The sequence below is a fragment of the Heterocephalus glaber genome, unplaced genomic scaffold (genome assembly GCF_053883595.1).
Source record: "Heterocephalus glaber isolate CG9 unplaced genomic scaffold, H.glaber_assembly_v1.0 deba00001788, whole genome shotgun sequence".
In the NCBI taxonomy this organism is placed as follows: Eukaryota; Metazoa; Chordata; class Mammalia; order Rodentia; family Bathyergidae; genus Heterocephalus; species Heterocephalus glaber.
This window is the reverse complement of record NW_028258471.1, coordinates 1,008,973-1,029,369: the sequence shown is the minus strand read 5'-3', so window position 1 is coordinate 1,029,369 and position 20,397 is coordinate 1,008,973. Positions and strand designations below refer to the sequence as shown.

General features: G+C 37.0%; 1 pseudogene; it reads left to right on the top strand.

Annotated features, from left to right (window-relative positions):
* The window catches only part of LOC147820883 (ankyrin repeat domain-containing protein 26-like), a 99,541-nt pseudogene that overhangs the window by 23,652 nt on the left and 55,492 nt on the right, over nt 1–20,397 (top strand).

Below are 20,397 nucleotides of genomic sequence, written 5' to 3'. Positions count from 1 at the left end.
TGGATCAAAGATCTAAATATTAAAATACAAATGCTTAACCTGCTGAAAGATAACATAGGTAAACTCTTGAAGGCATAGGCAAGGACTTTCTGAAGAGAACTCTAATTGCACAAGAAGTAATAGCAAGAATCAAATAAGTGAGATTATATCAAATTTAAAAGCTTCTGCACAGCAAAGGAAACATATAGTAAAAAGACAACCCACAGAATGGGAAATAAATTTTGCCAGCTACACTTCAGACAGAAGAATAATATCTAGAATATAAAAAGAACTAAAAAAATTAGACCTCCAAAATAAACTACCCAGTCAATCAATAAATTGGCAACTAAAATGAATAGACACTTCCCAGAAGAAGGAATACAAACAGCCAATAAATGCATGAAAAAATATTCAACATCACTGGCCATCAGAACTGAAAATTAAAACAGCACTGAGATTTCATCTTATTCCAAAAAGAATGCCAGTCATCAAGAAATCAAATATGTGGGGCCAGGAATTCAGCTCAGTGGTGCCACTGCCTGCCTCACAAGTACAGGGTCCCATGTTTGATCCCCACTACAAAAAAAAAAGTCAAATATGGAATATCAAATGCTGGTGAGGCTGTGGTGAAAAGGGAACCCTGTTACGTTACTGGTAGGAATTTAAACTGGGTCCCACTATGACAGTGTAATGTGCCCCCAAAAAGGCCACAGCTGCATGCTGCAGAGTTGTCTGTGATGCTGTGGAGCCCAGGCTGGCCTCAAACCCACAGCAATCCTCCTGCCTCAGCTTCCCGAGTGCTGGGATTACAGGCATGCACCACCATGCTCAGCTAACCTTGGTTCTTTTAATGTTGTCCCAGAGATGTATATTTTGTTCATAGTTTATTTTTTTCTTTATTGCTGTCTAGTTCTTTATTGAATTCTAGTTTATTCACCTTATCTTTAAGACTTGATATTCATTCTTCTGCTTGCTCTAACCCATTGGTGAGACTTTTAACTGAATTTTCTCACTGAGATTTCCACTTCCAAGAATTGTTTAGCTCTTTTTCAGAGTCTGTATCTCTTTATTGAAGTGGTCTTTCATATCCTGTATTATCTTCCTCAATTCATTCAGCAATTTGTGTCTTCTTTGAATTCACTGGTTATTTTAACTTTTTTTTGAATTCTTTGTCCAGTTCATCCACTTCAGTATCCATGGATTCAGTTATTGGGGAATTGTAAACTTTTGGAGGCATCTTGTTGCCTTGTTGTTCCATGTTCCTTGTGTTTCTATTTTGAGATTTTTGTACATCTGTTGGAATGGATATCTCTTCCACTACCACATTAATCTTATAATCAGTTGTTTTTGCAAGGATGAGCCCAGGGTTGTGGGTCTGTCTTAGTGTCAGAGCACCTACTCAACGTGTTCAAACTGCTGCATTCAATCCTCAGCACAGGTTTAAGAGGAGAGAATAACGACCAGTAACATTGACAAGTGAAAGTAATTCCATTAACCAAACAAGACAAAGAGAAATAGTAATACAGAATAGATTTTTTAAATAGTCATTAATAAAAGTAAAATTCATACTAAAGTGTATTTTTAAAAGGAAAATAATTAAGATATGTTAAGTACATCCCTAAGATGAATGTTGCATTATATACTGCAAACATGTACTAATTAATAGTAATAATAAGAGAACAACTGTGTGTGTTCAAGTTGGCAAATAAATTGGATGCATTCAAAGCCAAACTGGAATTATGGAGGCAATAATAGTGAATGCTGGGTTTTTGACAGTTTCACACATTAACAGAGATTCCAAAAGAGACTGAGCCAGGGCCTCCTTTGTCCCAGCTGAAGCATGATCACCTATCTCAGCTTTCAAAAGTTTGAGCATTATGGCTCAACCAATGAAAGAGCCCCCGTCTTGGAAGGAAATGGATCTGTAATCCACTTGTGAATAAGCTAGGTGAATCAACTTTGTCCATTCTAGAGGATGATCAGTTGCTGGAGATAACAACTGTTGGTAGCCTTAAAAGTATGTTTGAGACAAGTTTAAATTTCCATACAGTCTGCATTAACATCAAGGTGGAATATCCTGAGACATCCGTAAAAGCACTGAAAAGCTTGCTTCCCTCTCCAGCATCCTATCTTTCTGAAACAGAAAATAACAAAAATAAAAACAAAAAACAAACCCTCGAGGGAAAATCCAGTCTTTTTGTTTTTCTTTTCATTTCTATTATGATCTATGTCATTATTTTCTAATTTTATATATTTTTTCAAGATACCTTTAATTAGATTTTTCTTTTCTTCCTTCTCTTTTTATTCCCTTTCCTTCTAATTTTGCTTTCTTTCTCATCTCATTTCTTCTTTTGTCTCTTTCATCTTCCCTTTCCATTTATTTTCTTATTTATTTAGAATCCAAGACTTTAACACTGAGCTACATCCCTGGCTCCTTTTCCTTTTTCTAATTTCTGTTACCTCTGACCCAGTTACTTAGTTATGTGTTAGCTTCCATGTGTTACTTAGGTAGGTGATTATTTCCCAGACATATTTTTGTTATTGATCTCTTATTTGATTGTTTTGTGATCAGGGAACATGTTGTGCACAGATTAAATCATTTTGACCTAATCCTTTTACTGATATGGTCTTAGAATATGTTCTGTTTTCTTAAGAATTGTGATGTTCAGGTCTACTCTATTCTGATTTTCTGCTACTTGTCCTATAATTTTTTGAATAAGGGGTATAGAAATTTCAGATCATACTTGTGAATTTGTCTATATCTTTTTGCAGTTCTATCAGTTTTGACCTCAAGTGTTTTTGAAGCTGTTATTGGGTGCATAAATGTTCAGGATTGTGTATCTTCTTCATTAATTAAACCTTTTATCATTATGAAATGACCTAGTTTGTTGTAGATGATAGAATTTTATTGTGAGAGGTCTACTTTGGTATTTAATATAGCCATTTCTGCTCAGCCTTCTTTTGTCAAGTGTTAGTGTGGTATTTTTCCATCTTTTTAACCAATTTGTGTTTTTAAAATATATTTCTCATAAGCATCATACTTTTCATCCATTTTGACAACTTGCCTTTTTGTTTTTCTTTTCTTTTTTGGGGGGGTGGAGGGTCCCGGAGTTCAAACTCAGTACCTTGTGTTTGTGAGGCCAGCATGGTGCCACTGAGCTAAATCCCTGGTCCCTTGCCTTTTAATTGAAGTTTTTAGACCATTTTCATTTAACATGAAGTGCCGACCCCTATGGAGTCAAAATCTGTATGTATATTTTGACTCTCCAAAAACTTAACTACTGATGCCTGCTGTTAAGCAGAAGCCTTACCAATAATATAAACAGTTGATAAACACAAATTTTTACATGTTAAATGTATTACATATGGTGAAAAATGCTTGAGAACTGTAAGAAATCCCTTTTAACTGTGACACTTCACTAGAGAGATAAGCTGCTCACATGGAGATGATTAACCTTCTGTGGCTTTGTAAGTGCATGCTCTAACACGTGAGCTCACACAGTAGCAACAGGAGGTGTCTCTGAAGTAACAGGTGACATGGACCTATATTTTTGTGTTTGTTTATATTTCTCTTGACTTCAAATTAAAGTCTGTGTGCATAAATGTTGGCAGATTTTAACTTTTTATAATGGATCTGTATATATTTTATGGTAGCACATGATGGACTTATCTACATATATTGCACGCATTTATGATATTCTTTTTCTTTAACTTTTTTAATATTTCTAAACTATTTGGTTCATCTGTAAGGTTTTTCAAATTGTCTGAACATCTCTCAATAAAAACCTGACCTGTACAGTTCAAATCTGTGATGTTCAAGAGTCAGCTGTAGGGTTGTTTTTCATGCCATTTGATTGCTATCAGTTTCCATCCCTACAAATGCAATTTGGATTTTTAAAAATACTTTTCATGACTCTACTTCTCCCTGTATTTTTTGATACACTTAAGTTTCTTATAAACAGCTTCATGCTTCCTGGTCTTGATTTTATGATTCGTTAGGTGTATCAGAACAATATTTAGCCTATGGTTAATTCCCCAGTGCTGACGCAAGGTCTTTCTCATTACCCATTGTCCTGTGAATTGTGAGTTTTTCCAGCCTGTGTGAGCACCAAGCAGTTTCCTCTAATCTTTTCAGATGTTTTTTCTCTGGATCTCAGGTAGTTTCCTGGCATAATTGTGTTGTTACTCTGCTCAATACTAGAGGAAGGAGGACTTTGCAGACCTCTGGGGTTCTTTCTGTACTGTCTTCTCCTCTTCCTTGCTCTCTCCTGAGTTCTCTGCGTTGGTTTTATCAGACTCAGCTTCACTGCCTTAGGACAGGCAGTGTGGTGGACTCCAGTTCTTCTCCTTTTGTTGGGGCAGGGAACTGAGACATTCAGAATGCTTACTTCATTTGTTTCCTACCTATCAGAGATGATTGTCTTCATTGCCTAGAGTCCATTGTCCTGAAAATTGATGTATTTTTGTCTGCATTGTTTTGATTGTTTCAATAGGAACTTAAATCAGTACCTGCAACTCCATCTTGTCTAGAAGCAGATTGCCACAGAGTCTCAGCACCTACTGTAGCTTGATGACAAGGCTCTTAAATTTACAGTCAGTTTGTCTTTTTTCTCCACTGGATTTTAAGATAAACAAGAGTAGAAGGGGCCGAGAATTTAACTCAGTGGTTCTGCCATCTGCCTCGCAAGCACAAGGACCTGAGTTCAATCTCTGGCATCAACCCCCCCCCAAAAAAAACAAAAACAGAGTAGAAGTCTACTGTATCTGAAGAATTCAGTAAAATTAGCTCACACACTATATACACACTTATTCAGTGTATGAATGATTGAATTGAAAATATGATCTTAATACACAAAAGGTATTCATTTCCATCTTGTTTTCTCCCAGATCAGGTTCTGTTAGTGTATTAAAAATATGGGAGGCATTACATTTCTATGAAACATCAATAGAACTTTAAAAAGATCATGATGAATTGCTTACAGGGAAAACTAAAAACTTGGAAAATAAGGTTGAAGACTACAAAAAGAACTAACAGAAACAAAAGAAGTGAAATCACAGTTAGAACATGAGAAAGTACATTGAGAAGGAGAACTTGGCAATTTAAGGTATGGTATCTCTGCTTTAAAGAAACATTTAAACTATATACTACTGACATGTACGAGAAATTTTGTAATTGGTGATTTATTGTCTGTTGCTTTGCAGGGAAGAAAACTTCCTAGTCTGTAGAGTATGCATTCTTGGAAATGATATAACAAGTTGATAACTGTGAATTTATCTAACAATTAAATGCATACTTTTCTAAATAATAATTTTAGTGGTTATCTAGAAATCTCCCTATTTAGCAAATAGAATTTTGTGGTTTTGTTTTTGTGTTATAATTAATGCTGCATTTGCCACCTGCTGCACAAGTGCAAGGACCCGAGTTTGATCTCCAATACAAAAAAAAATGCTGCAAAGAACATTCCTTATGTAAAGCATTTTCTATATCTTTGCTTTGAATACATTCTTAATACAGGATTATTTTACTAAAGTACAAGAACTTTTTTTTTGTACCAAGGATCAAACTTGGGACCTTGCACTTGCGAGGCAGGGGCCAGAACCACTGAGCTAAATCCCTGGCCCATATAAGAACTTTTTTAAAAGGTCTTTGATCAGTATTTCTGAAGTGTTCTCAAGAAAGTTCATATTAATTTACAGTTTCTCCAACAGTAGAAATGGCCATTGTCTTAGCTACTTTTTTTGTTGCTGAGATACCCAGAGTTAAAGGAGGAAAGGTTTATTTCAGCTCACCATTTGTAGGAGGTTTCAGTCCATAATGAGCTGGCTCCAAGGCAGGGTGGCATGGCAGAGGGGCATTGCAAAGGAGAAACAGTCCATGGCAAAGCAGGGCAGGTAGAAGTCAGTAAAGCAGTGAAGTAGAAAGCCCCAAGTGACAAATGACCACATTAGCCCTCTTTCTGTCCCTTATATTTTACCCAAGCTACCTGCCTTTACTGTGGGTAGCACTCACACCCAGGGTGGGCCACCCTTAATCCTACTCAGAACTATGCCAAACAAATCAGATCAGTTTAGTAATCACACACCCTTAATCCCAGCATCACACACTCTAGATCCAGCCACCTCTGAAAAAGTCCCACCCATGACCTCCTGAGGCTTTGTAGGACATTTAGACAAAAGCGTAATAGCCATTTTTCTCAACCTAGAAGAATGTTTTTAAAAGTGTAGTTTTCTTCCTCTTTCTTCTCCTCTTCCTTCTCCTCTTTCTCTTCCTTCTCCTTTTCTTCCCCCAGCTACTGTTATTCTCAAAATGCATGAAATAAAAAGCAAATGGAAAGTGACATTGATTAGTTTATCCAACTTCTCTCTCATAGGTAATATTAATTCATGATTCTGTACTGAAAGAATATAATACTGTTTTGGGTTAAATATTTAGATCCTGTCTTATTCCAAAGAGATGTTTAAATTGTTTATGTAAGACCGCTGTCTTTACCAAAAGCTCTGAGGAGCTGACTATAGTGAAGCACACCCAGGGATCCCAGCGGTGCCTCCAGAATGTAAGACCAAATGCCTTACCAAATGCTCCAAGGAGCTGGAGTGGAGCACACCCGGGGATCCCAGCAGTGCCTCCAGAATGTAAGACCAAAGGCCTTACCAAATGCTCCAAGGAGCTGAAGTGGAGCACACCCAGGGATCCCAGTGGTGCCTCCAGAATGTAAGACCAAAGGCCTTACCAAATGCTCCAAGGAGCTGACTGCAGCGAAGAACACCCGAGAAGGAACACACCGGACAAGTTGGAAAGTGAAACAGACCTTAGTCTGGCCAGACGGCACTCCCAAAGCAAAGTAGCTTAGAGAGGCGTAGTCCAGAGTCTGAGGCTCCTTTTATAGGGGCTTGCAGGGGAGTTAACAGGCAAAATTTACAGAAGAAGGAACAAAGGTTTAGTGGTCTTACATTTATATGTTAATTAGCCTGACATGTACTGTTAGTCAGCAGATGCTTTGTAGATTGGTCTATAGATAGTGGTGTCTGAACAAAGGGTTGGATAATTATGACTGATAGGGATCTTATCTAGTGTCCATAATTATGACTGATAGGGATCTTATCTAGTGTCCCGGAACTAAGAAGCATCTTTATCTATTTACTCACATTCAGTCACAAGTGGGGCTAGGGGAGTTTTATGATTACAGAGTTATGGAGTCTTACAGTTTATAAAATACCTAATAGTCAACAAATAAGTTGAAATTATTCCCCCAAAATAAACATAGAAAGTGTGATAACAATTATTAGACTCCTTAGCCTTATCTTGGATTATCATGACATGTTGTGTAAAAAACATCTGAAGGTCCTGTCTTACAGTATAAATCATTTTAGGGATACCTGTAATGTTTCATAAAAGGAAAATTTTATTTTTAATTTGTAAACATTGCCCTTTTTTTTGTACCAGGGATAAAACTCAGGACTTTGCATTTGCGAGGCAGGTGCTGGAACCACTGAGCTAAATCCCTGGTGTAAACATTGATTTTTGAAAAACCTAGTTAACATTCTGTTTTAATTGAGGAGTAATGACTATGTAAAAAAGGTTTTCTTTTTTCTTTTTTTTTTTCTTTTTTTGCTTCTCTTTGTTTTGTTTACTAGTGCCAGGGATTAAAACCAGGGAGTACTGAGCTACATCCTCAGCTCTTTTTTTTTTGAGACAGTCTTGGTAGGTTGCCCAGGCTGGCCTCAAACTTGTGATCCTCCCACCTCAGCCTCCCTAATACCTGGGATTGATTACAGGCATGTTCTGTCACACCCAGCTAAAAAGATAGTTTCAATTTGTAACTTTACTAATTTCAAAATTCCTTTTCTATGATACTTACAAGCTGTAATAGTAACAGAAACTCAATAGAATATTTTTTCACTACTACCCTTCAAGTGTATGTGTGCTTTAGAAGAGATTGAAGTGAGAGAATTAGAATACAAGAACTAGGAAGGAAAAATATCTGAAAGCATAGAAATTTTATTAGAGTAACAAATCAACATATCCAGAGCCAGATCACAAATGAACTTTTTATTCTCTAACAAAATGCATTTTTAAATAAGCATATTTACCCGCAGATTTGCCTTACAACAAGAAGAGAAGAGATGTTGATCAGTTTTATGAAAAAATTAAAGAACAGTTAAGGAAAAAAAGAAGAACAATATTATCAAGTAGTTGAAGCAAAACACCAACTTGAAATTTCTCTTACAACACTAGATATTGAACTGAAGACTGTAAGAATTAAATTGAGGGCTGGGGATTTAGCTCAGTTGTTTCGGCGCCTGCCTCACAAGCACAAAGTCCCGAGTTCAATCCCCAGTACCAAAAAACAAAACAAAACAAAAAAGAATTAAATTGGATTTGGTAAATTAATATTTGATAAGAGTTTCATATTTCTGTCTTATTGATATTATAGTATTTCTTCGATTTAATATATAGACATGTGTTGGTTAACATTGGGAACACAATCCAAGACATGTATTGTTTGGCAATTTCATTATTATGCAAACATCATGAGTGTATGATCTTGCACACTTAAAACATCTATCACATCACTGAGCAATATAATAATATAATCTTAAGGGCCATAGTTGAGTGTACCCTCTATTGTTGAACAAAATGTTGTTATACAGCATATTAGTATATTATTTAGGTTGAAAACAAAATGTTACCTCACCCTAAAAAAATTATGATATTTATAACTAAAAATATTTATTATAAATCTTAACATCTAATACCTCAGTATATTTTTTTGAATAAAGGAATGAAAGGTAAATTGGGTTTAATCACGAACATGAATGTCAGTTTAAGTATTTTTATGTTAAAGCTAACTAGCTTTGAAATTAGTTAAATGTTTCTTGATGAAATTTTATTTCACAATACTATCTGTGCCTATATTTAATAAACATTTTTGCTCTTTAACAAATTTTAGCTGACATTTATGCAGTTTAAATTTTTTTTTTTGGCACCGGGGATTGAACTCAGGACCTTGTGCATGCAAGGCAGGCGCTGGAACCACTGAGCTAAATCCCTGGCCCTATGCAGTTTAAATTTTGAGTTATTCATATGGCATACAGGTCTTTGGGCTTTAATAGGCTACTTCCTTTTAAGTTTTTTTCCCTTAAAGGTTCTGCTGTTAAACTTTTAGATTCCTCCCCAAAGGTATGAGTTAGAAAACATAATGAAATGTTTCCCTACGTTTTAGAGGAACAAAATGACACCCTGAGGCAACTTTCTCAAGAACAGAATTCCAGTATGTTACAAGATGGGATTCTGGCAAATCACTTTTGTGAAAAAAAAGAGATAGAAAGGGCAGAGAGAAAATGAGTCCTGAGGTACTTTCTTTGGCCATTTTCAAATGCATGTGTTTGTCTTTGTACATATGTTAAAGGCAGTTTGATCTCCAGTATCAAAAAAAAAAACCACACACACATGTTAAAGGCCAACTACAGACATATATGGAAAGCATGGAAGACTTTTAAACTGTTTATGTGTGTACTAAAAACAGTATACATATTTTTGTGGTGGTGACATTTTGGACTTATAAAGTAGTGATCTTCATTGACCTCCACTGGTCTGCAGTGGTCATGTGTTCAAATTCACAATGGCCTCACCTCAAGGAGAGGTTTTTAATATTTCCCACAGGCATTAATGGTTTTTCTATGATCTTAAAGTCCTTGTTACTAACAGGAAACGTTCTAGTTTTAGACAGTGATTTCACCCCATTGGTGTGTTAGTGTGGAGGTTTGTTTATTACTACCACTAGTGGGTGAGAAGGAGAAGTGTGGCCAGCAGAGATCCTATTTTAGAAGGAATTTCTTCACTTTTGAGAAGAGTGACAATGCACTCCAAGTAAAGAGCTGACGTTTTGTTCCTATTAAATTAGCTCAGTGTCTTTTCCTGTCTCACATTTACTAGTGTTTCAGACACTGAAAAGGAAACAAAGAATTATTGCAACAACACCTTATCTCAGGATTTTCTAAGAGGAGTGCTACCAATTTTATCTCATTTACCATACATACTTTAAAATATAAACCTTTTTATTTATATATTTATAGTACAGAAAAAAACTAGTTGGGTGAAGGAGTACTAGTTGTAGAGTCAAAGACCTGGGGAAATCCTGTGGTTGGTTTGCTTATATTTTAACCTCTTCTTTTCAGAATTATTTAACTAAAATGAGTTCTTGATATATGTAGAAGTATTAGTGTGGTACTTAGATTTAGCATTTATCAATAACTAATTCTTACAACTGACTACAAAAATGTTAGAAAAGGGGACTATGTAATATTTTCAGAATAAAGGAACTGAAAGAATTTTAGAAAACTTCATCTGTTACAATACTTTTATAGCTTTAGGTCCTTACTAGGGACTGGCTATATACATTAGATATCAGAATGTATACATAATTTTTAATGTGATCACATTTTTACTTTACGTCTTGGATCCGTTGTAATTCAGAAAAAGTTTTTCCAATTCTGAGATTCCTCAGAATTACTGTTTCTTTTTTACAATTATGGATTGTGCCTTCATTTCAACTTTTTTAAAAACCTTTTTAAATTTCTGGGAACTTATGCTTCTGTAAGCTTTGATGTTTCTGTCAGCTTTTACTCAGTTGGATATATATTTATTGCAGGCCTTTCATTGTATAACTATGCAGGTGATTTAATTTCAGAGGAAATTGCAGTATGTCATTTTATTGAGTGCTAGCTAAATGTCTCCTTTGTTTTACTTAGGTTTCTGTTAGTCATGAAGATCTATTGCATGAAAATCACAGGTTGCAGGATGAAATTGCCAGGTTAAGACTAGAAATAGATGCAATAAAAAATCAGAACCAGGTAAAGGAAAAAAAATATCTGGAAGATATTGAAATTGCAAATAAAAAGAATGATGACCTTCAAAGGACAATAAAACTGAATGAGGAAAGAATATTTCAATGTAATGGACATCTTAACAGTCTGAGAGTAGAAAATGCACTGCTAAATTCAAAACTGGAGAATGAAAAACAAATCAAGGAAAGACCAGAAACAGAAATTGAATCATACCATTCCAATCTGGCTGCTGCTGTACACGATTATGATGAAAGTCAGACATCAAAAGAAGGTGTGAAACTTGATTTCCAGAGAGCAAGGGAAGAGTGGGTTCGTTTACAGGACAAGCTGAATTTTGATATATCTACCTTAAATGACATGCTTTCCCAACAGCTTTCTCAAGCTGGAAGAAAATTCAATACCCTAGAAATTGAGCTCCAGGTTGCGCGGAACGTGCCGAATCAGCCCGCTGCAGACAGGCAGGTCTGCGGACACCCTATCGAGGTCCCGAGTCACACAGAACAAGTGGAATCAGCCCGCTGCAGACAGGCAGGTCTGCGGACACCCTATTGAGGTCCCAAGTTGCACTGAACACGCCAAATCAGCCCGCACCCAGGCAACAATCAACTGAACACCTGGCCGCCCTGCTCCTCTGTACAGCCATCTGGTTCCACACTACAAAGACACAGAGGACACCGGACCACCAGACCAAGATACTGAGTCCCGCTGCTCCTGGCCCAGAGGTACCAGCTTCTGAGCCACCATCCCACTGCTCCTGGCCCAGAAGAAGGGGCTTCTCGGCCACCATCCCTCTCACTGCTCCCAGCCCAGAGGAAAGGGCTTTTGGGCCACCTTCTGTCCCACCGCTGCTGGCTCAGAGGAAGGAGCTTCCAGGCCACCAGCCCTCCCACTGCTCCCGGCCCAGAGGGAGGGGTTTCTGAGCCACCATCGCACTGCTCCTGGACCAGAGGAAGGGGCTTCCCAACCACCATCCCTCCTGATGCCCCCAGCCCACAGGAAAGGGCTTTTGGGCCACCATCCCTACTGCTGCTCCCAGCTCCTGTCTCACCTCTCCCAGCTCAGAGGAGGTAATCCATGCAGGCACCAACAGCCGGCCCCCCAAGTCGAAATGAGAAAACACGTAAAGTCTCAAAACCAGACTTCCAGATCACCTACAGCAACCCCAAAGGGAAATGAGATGGAACACTCTGATACTCAACAACCTTGACCCACTGAACTGGCAACAAAAGGGGATCTGGAAAAAATGATATCAGAAATAATTTCTCAGATAACAGGAGAAATTGTGCTCCTAGTGCGAGACATGATTAATAAATCTAGAGAGGAGCTCAGGAACATGATGGAATCCCAACATAGGAAACAAATGGAATCCATAAAACAGATGCAAATAGATTTCCAGGACATGAAAAACTCCACTGAAAGTCTACACAGCAGAATGCACCAATGTGAGCACAGAATTTCAGATATAGAAGATAAGATTGCAATTAGTGACCAGGAAAAGAAAAATTGCTTCAAAATTCTAAGGGAACATGAGAAATCAATCCAGCAGCTGCTAGATGATGCAAAAAAGAATAACATAAGACTGATTGGGCTCAATGAAGAAACAGGAGAGAGTGCAGATGACATAAATAATCTCTTCACAGAAATAATGGCAGAAAACTTCCCAAGCACGGGAAAAGAGCTTGACATACAGATAAGTGAGGCATATAGGACTCCAAATAGCCTTGATCAAAAAAAATCTACACATAGGCATATAATTGTTAAGATTGCAGAAACTCAACAGAAGAACAAAGTTCTCCAAGCAGTTAGAGAAAAGAAACAAATCACATACAAAGGAAAGCCCATCAGAATCACAGCAGACTTCCCAACACAAACCATCAAGGCAAGAAGAGCTTGGAGTGACATATTCCAAGCCCTAAAAGAAAACACCCTCCAACTCAGATTGATGTACCCTGCAAAACTATCTTTCAAAATGGATGGAGAAATAAGATACTTTCATGACAAAGAGCACCTTAGGAACTTCGTGAATACCAAACCAACACTCCAAAGAATTTTACACAATATCCTAGGAACAGACATTGAGGATCACAACCCCAGGAAGCAAAGCAGAATGAACCCATCTGGCATGACAAGAAATTAAATGTAAAGGGGGAGAACCCAACAAAAAGAAAAAGTCATGGCAATGACCAGTCAGTATGTTTCAGTTATAACCACCAATGTTAATGGTCTCAATTCACCAATCAGAAGAAATAGACTGGCAGAATGGGTCAAGAAGCAAAATCCAACAATATGCTGCATACAAGAAACACAATTCAAAAGGAAACTCATAGACTGAAAGTTAAAGGGTGGAAAACAATACTCCATGTGACAGGAACCCCCCAAAAAGCAGCAGTAGCTATCCTCTTTGCAGATCAAGTAGATTTCAAACCAACACTGATTAAGAGAGATGAAGAAGGACACTACATCCTTGTAAAGGGAAGAATCCAAGAGGAAGAGGTGACAATCATAAATACCTATGCACCAAACACTAGTGCACCCAACTATATAAAACAAATACTAATGGACATGAAAAGTCATATATGCACTAATACAATGGTGGTGGGGGACCTCAATACCCCACTGTCACAAATAGATGGATCAACTAGACTAAAAATAAGTAATGAAATACTAGAACTCAATCAAATTCTTGAACAAATGAACTTAACAGATGTTTACAGAGTCTTCCACCCCACAAAATCAGAATACACATTCTTCTCAGCTGCACATGGGTTATTCTCAAAAATAGACCACATACACATAGAACATGTTCAAGTAAGTGCAAAGGAATTGAAGTTATCCCCTGTATATTATCAGACCATAGTGTGATGAAATTGTAGATCCATAGCAAAAGAAACAAAAAATTTCATAAACACATGGAAATTGAACAACACACTTCTGAATAACTAAAGGGTCACAGAGGAAATTAAACAAGAAATAAGACAGTTCCTTCAATTAAATGACAATGACAATACAACATATAGGAATCTATGGGACACAATGAAAGTCTTACGAGGGAAATTCATAGCAGTGAATACACATATTAGGAAAACAGATTGAGCCCAATTAAACAACCTGATGCTGAACCTCAAGCTTCTAGAAAAAGAAGAGCAGGACAACCCCAAAGCCCATACAAGGGAGGAAATTTTGAAGATCAGAGGAAAAATCAATGCAATGGAGACTAAGAGAATGATACAAAAAAATCAATGAAGCCAAGAGTTGGTTCTTCAAAAGAATCAACAAAATTGACAAACCCTTAGCCAACCTTGTCAGAAAAAGGAAAGAAAAGGCCCAAATCCATGCAATTAGGAATGAAAAGGGTGAAATTACAACAGACCCAGCAGAAATCCAGAGAATCATCAATACCTACTTCCAGAACCTATATGCCAATAAGATGAACAACACAGAAGAAATGGACAGATTCCTAGATACATATGATTCACCAAAGTTGAATGAAGAAGACCTAAAAATTCTGAACAACCCAATATCAACCAATGAAATTGAAAATGTAATTAAAAACTTATGAACTAAGAAAAGCCTGGGCCCTGATGGCTTCACTGCTGAATTCTACAAGACATTTAGAGAGGAACTACTGCCACTACTGTTTAAACTCTTCAATGAAACTGAAAGGGAAGCAATACTCCCAAATTCATTCCTGGAAGCAAGCATCACCTTGATGCCCAAAGCAGAGAAAGACCCAACCAAAAGGAGAACTATAGGCCAACCTTACTAATGAACATAGATGCAAAAATCCTTAATAAGATACTGGCAAACAGAATGCAGAAGATCATCAAGAAGATCATACACCCTGATCAAGTGGGATTCATCCCAGGGATGCAGGGATGGTTCAATATATGCAAATCAATCAATGTAATACACTATATCAATAGAGCCAAGGACAAAAACTATATGATTATCTCCATAGGTGCAGAAAAAGCATTTCACAAAATCCAAAATGCATTGATGATAAAAACCCTACAAAAAATTGGAATAGATGGTCTCTATCTCAAGCTGATAGAAGCCATCTATGAAAAACCAACAGCCAATATCATACGAAATGGTCACAAACTGAAATCCTTCACACTAAAATCAGGAACAAGACAAGGATGTCCACTATCACCACTCTTGTTCAGTATAGTTCTGGAAACATTAGCCACAGCAATTAGACAAGAGAAAGAAATAGAAGGAATAAAGATAGGAAATGAAGAAGTCAAATTGTCATTATTTGCAGATGACATGATACTCTATATAGAAGACCCCAAGAACTCCACCAAAAGTCTTCTAGACTTAATAACCAAATTCAGTCAAGTAGCTGGTTACAAGGTCAACACACAAAAATCAATAGCTTTCCTCTACATGAATGACAGACTCACTGAGAGAGAAATAGGGCAAATAATTCCTTTCACAATAGCATCCAAAAAACTGAAATACCTAGGAATCAACCTAACAAAAGAAATCAAAGACCTCTTCTCTGAAAACTATGGCACTCTGAAAAGAGAGATTGAAGATGATATCAGAAAATGGACAGACATCCCCTGCTCCTGAGTAGGAAGCATGAGTAGAGTGAAAATGGCCATACTTCCAAAACTGCTATAAAGATTTAATGCAATTCCAATTGAGATCCCAGCAGCATACTTCATAGACCTCAAGAAAACAATCCCAAAATTCATTTGGAACAAGAAGGGACCCAGAATAGCAAAAGCAATTCTAGGTAACAGAGACATGGCAGGGGATATCACAATCCCCAGCCTGCAACTCTACTACAAAGCTACTGTGATAAAAACAGGATGGTATGGGCAAAGAAACAGATTTGAGGACCAGTGGAACAGATTAGAAGATGCAGAAACAATGCCAGACACACTCAGCCATCTCATCTTCGATAAAGGAGCCAAACACCCTCACTGGAGGAAAGATAGCCTCTTTAATAAATGGTGCTGGAAAAATTGGGCTTCAACTTGCCAAAGATTAAAACTAGACCTATATCTCTCACCATGCACTCAACTAAAATCAAAATGGATTCAAGATCTAAATATTAATATACAAACTCTGAACCAGTTGGAACAGAGGTTAGGTAGAACCCTTGAAGACATTGGTGTAGGAAAAGATTTTTTGAACAAAACCTCAGTTGCCCCTGAACTAGCACAAACAATCAACAAATGAGATCTCTCCTTATTAAAAGGCTTCTGCACAGCAAGGGGAACCAGCAGCAGTGTGTAGAGACAACCCACAATGTGGGAAAAAATCTTCAGCTGCTCTTCCTCAGACAAAGGTCTACTATCTCAAATCTATAAAGAACTTAAAAAGATCAGACCTCCCAAATTTAAAGACCCAATCCAAAAATGGGCATCTGAAATGAACAGACATTTCTCACACAAAGAAGTAGAAATAGCAAATACATGAAAAAATGTTCAACATCACTGGTCATTCGAGAGATGCAAATGAAAACAATGCTGAGATTCCACTTCACTCCAGAAAGAATGGCTGCTATCATGAAATCAATTAGAAATGCTGGTGGGGCTGTGGGGAAAGAGGAACCCTGCTCCACTGCTGGTGGGAGTGTAGACTGGTGCAACCACTGTGGAAATCAGTATGGAGATACCTCAAAGAACTAGGACTGGAAGTCCCATTTAACCCTGCTATTCCACTGCTGGGGATCTTCCCCAAAGAATTAAAAGAATCATACCACAGTGGTATATGTGCACCCACGTTCATAGCAGTGCAGTTTGTAATAGCTAAAACTTGGAAACAGCCCAAATACCCATCAACTGGAGACTGGATAAAGAAAATGTGGTTTTTTAATAAAACAGAGTACTACTCAGCCATAAAAAATGAGAAATTAGAGACATTTATAGCTAAGTGGATGCATATTGAGGTGATACTCTTAAGTGAAATAAATAGGACACACATGTATAAATACCGAATAGTTTCTCTGGTGTGAGAAACTGAAAGTGTAAATAAGGACTAAAATGTATAATAGGTAATGTGAAATAGGAAGAAAAGGGCAAAGGGGAAGGAAGTGGGAGGGCTAGGGGAAAGGACAGAAGGGAATGGGATTAATATGAGAAAATGGAAAAATAGGAACAAAATCTTTGTAAATAGGGAGGGCTGGAGGGGTTGAAGGGAGGGCTGGGCAAGGGTGAAAAATAAGAACCAAAAGAGACTATGTAAAGGTGCAAATTTCCAATGATGAATGTCATTATATTGTATACCTAAAATGTACCAATTATTAGAATGAATAATCGAAAATGCAAAATAGGAAGTAAGGTCCAAAGGGGTAGGGGTAGTGGGAGGGGCAGGGGAAAGGAAAGAAGGGAAAGGAAAAATGATGAGAAATGAAAAAAATGGAAATAAAGTCTTTGTAAATAGGGAAGGGTGGAGGGGGTGAAGGGAGGGCTAGGAAAGGTGGAAAATATAAGAACCAAGATGCATTATGTAAAGGTACAATTCCCAATGAGAAATGTAATTGTGTTGTATACCTAGAATGTACCACTAAAAGAATTTAATTAAAAAAAAAGAAATTGAGCTCCATCATTTAAGAGATGCTCTTAGAGAAAATACTTCAGTTTTAGAACAGATACAAAGAGACCTAAAGCAAACACAGTGTCCAATGAAGAAATTAAGCACATGTATCAGGATGAACAAGGGAAAGTGAATAAATACATGGGAAAGCAGGATTCTATAGAAGAGAGATTATCTCAACTACAAAGTGAAATTGCATTGCTTCGACAGCAGTTGGATGATGCTCACAACAAAGTTGACTGGAAAGAAAGGACACTAATTAATATCCAAGACCAGTTTCATGGTATTGTGAAGGCACTTCAGGGTGAGAGTAGAAAACAAACTCTCATGCTGGAAGACAGAAATAAAGAGTTAATGGATGAATGTAATCATTTACAAGAAAGAATATATCAGTATGAAAAGGAGAAAGCAGAAAAAGAAGTATCAAGAAAGGTAAATGTCAAACTTCCTGAAGGAAACTCAAAGTGTAATTTCACTCTGCATAAATGTTTAACCTAGTTGGATATAAAAGTATATAGTTTATAAATGTATCTCCTGTATCAGCCCAGTAACATACCTTGTTTGCAGCGAATACAACTCAGATCTGGTTCCCGATGAATTGAACCCTGAGGTGACAAGTTTCCCTGTTGCCCTGACCCCAGCAGCACACATCTGTTCACATTCTGAGTTGTCACCTGTACCGCAGAAATATGGAAAATTAAAAATCATCATGTCTTCATTAAACATTGTCTTAAACTTTCAGAGTTATGTAGAACTGAATTTGAAATCCACACAAAAAGTTAGATCCAAGAGGTTTTTAGTGCTGGGAATTGAACCCAAGGCCTGGCGCATGTTGCATTCATGTTGTACCCCTGACTTGCCCCCTGCCATGAAATAATTTCAATCTTTGTGTTGCTGTATTTTAAGACCATGATGAAGAAGATGAATGGAAATGCTCATGGGTATTTTTAAATTAAGATTCTATTGTGCTGGGGATTTAGCTCAGTGGTTCTGCTGTCTGCTTCGCAGGCACAAGGTCCTGAGTACAATCCCCGTCCCCACCCCTCAAAAAAGATTCAATTAAATGGGTTACTTTGACAGTTCATTCCAGATTTCCCAGATGAATTGAAGTATAGGTGCCATATTTTATGATACTTTTCCTGCTGTGGCTATATATATATTTCTGTTTGGTATAATTTTATTTTTATTCATGTTGGCATGAGCTAAATCTCAAAATGTTTATCTCAAATTATATATTCCTATCACCTCTCAGTCTTTAAAAGGCATAAACTTTTCATTAAATCATAAATTGGGGAAAATGTGGCAATTTACAGCAAAACCATAGTTGATTTAATCTTCTTATGGGTACATGTCATTTATTGAACATTTTCCCAAGTAACTTTCTTGTACTTTTCATTTTGAGGCTGTTCCTATTGTGTAAAGGATATGACTTTATACAATACAAAGATAATTGTAGCAATCTGTGATATTACCTGAACATTGAATCTCCATTTTCAGGCTAAGGAATTCGGGTGTTGGGATTCATGTACAGCAGGAATGGAGTGTGTAGGGGAGAGAGCTGTATCAGCTGAGGTCAGGGAAAGAGGTGAAGGCCATGTTACCTAGGAACTTACTTTTATTATGATACAGGAACCTATTGGAGGGATTTGAGCAGAGAGTTGAACATAGACTCTAATATAACTCGAAAGTTAATTTGAGTCTCTAACCAAAATGAGGGAAAATATGTGGAATTTACCACCACCAGTCCCACTCATGTGCCCATTTCTTCTTGAGACTTAAGTAGGTTGTAAGCATTGCAAATTCATCAGAGAAGGAGTGGGTAGAGGGTTGATTCTAGTGTCCCAGTAACAGAATAGTGATTGGGCAGGAAGACACCACTTCTGTGTCCCTAAGTGAACTTGGCAATAAACAGGAGCATATACATGAAGATGACTTGGAAAGATGACCTGATGTGGGTGGTGATATTTTTCAGGAGATATGTGAGTTAAATATTAACATAAAGATAAGGTGATTTATGAAGTCAGTAACTGAAATATCTTATCAGGTAGTTGTGAGACAACTTCAGCAAGACCTGGCTGATGCCCTAAAAGAAAAATCTATGTCAGAGGCTTCACTGGAAATTTTGTCACGTTATCACATTAATTTAGAAGATGAGACCTGGGATTTAAAGAAGAAATTAAGTCAAATCAGAAGTCAGGTATGTATGAAATGTAACATGTCAGCAGTTCATCTACAGCTGCTTAAATAATATAGTGTTTTGGGATACTGATTTCAGTGGATAGATTTCTTTTATATTTTCATTATGACTATTATAATTTTATTATCTTTATACTATAAGTTACTCTTACTTTCTTTCTGCCATTTTTCTTATAATTTCCCACATCTTTCCTTAAAATATTTGACCTTAGGAAAGTTGAGAATTACAGCAAAGTTGAGAGACTTGTTCCTGTTAAGCAGTATTTTTAGTGATATCTGTCATCACGGTGATATAGGCAGATTCAATCAGAGAATAATGTTTAACAAAATATTTCAGAAATTTATCTTATTTCTTACCTTCAGTTTTGTGAATATAGAATCTTTGTATATTTATATCATGGATTTCAAGATGAGTTGTATAGAAAATGTTTTCTCAAAAAGGCAAATGTTTTAGGATGCAGATATTCCTCATTTAACAACATACTTGTTTAATAATTGTTCAGATTTATGACTGAGGTGTGCTGTTTGAGCTTATAACCCACCCCCTGGACTTACAACCCATCTTTTTTTTTTAGTTCTGTACATCTTGTCTAGAGAACCTCAATACTTTTCTGTGCAGTACAGCTTGTTTATAGAGTACTGTAATTTTTGCTGATTTTACTGTACAATACAGTGCTGTACTTTCATGTTCTGATATACATTACAATACTGCATGTAAGAGTTATGCAGATAAAAGCAAAGTCATCAAGTTGGAGTTTCCTTTGACCATTTCTTTGCTCTGAATATTGTGATGTACATGCTATATACAATTCCTCATTTAAA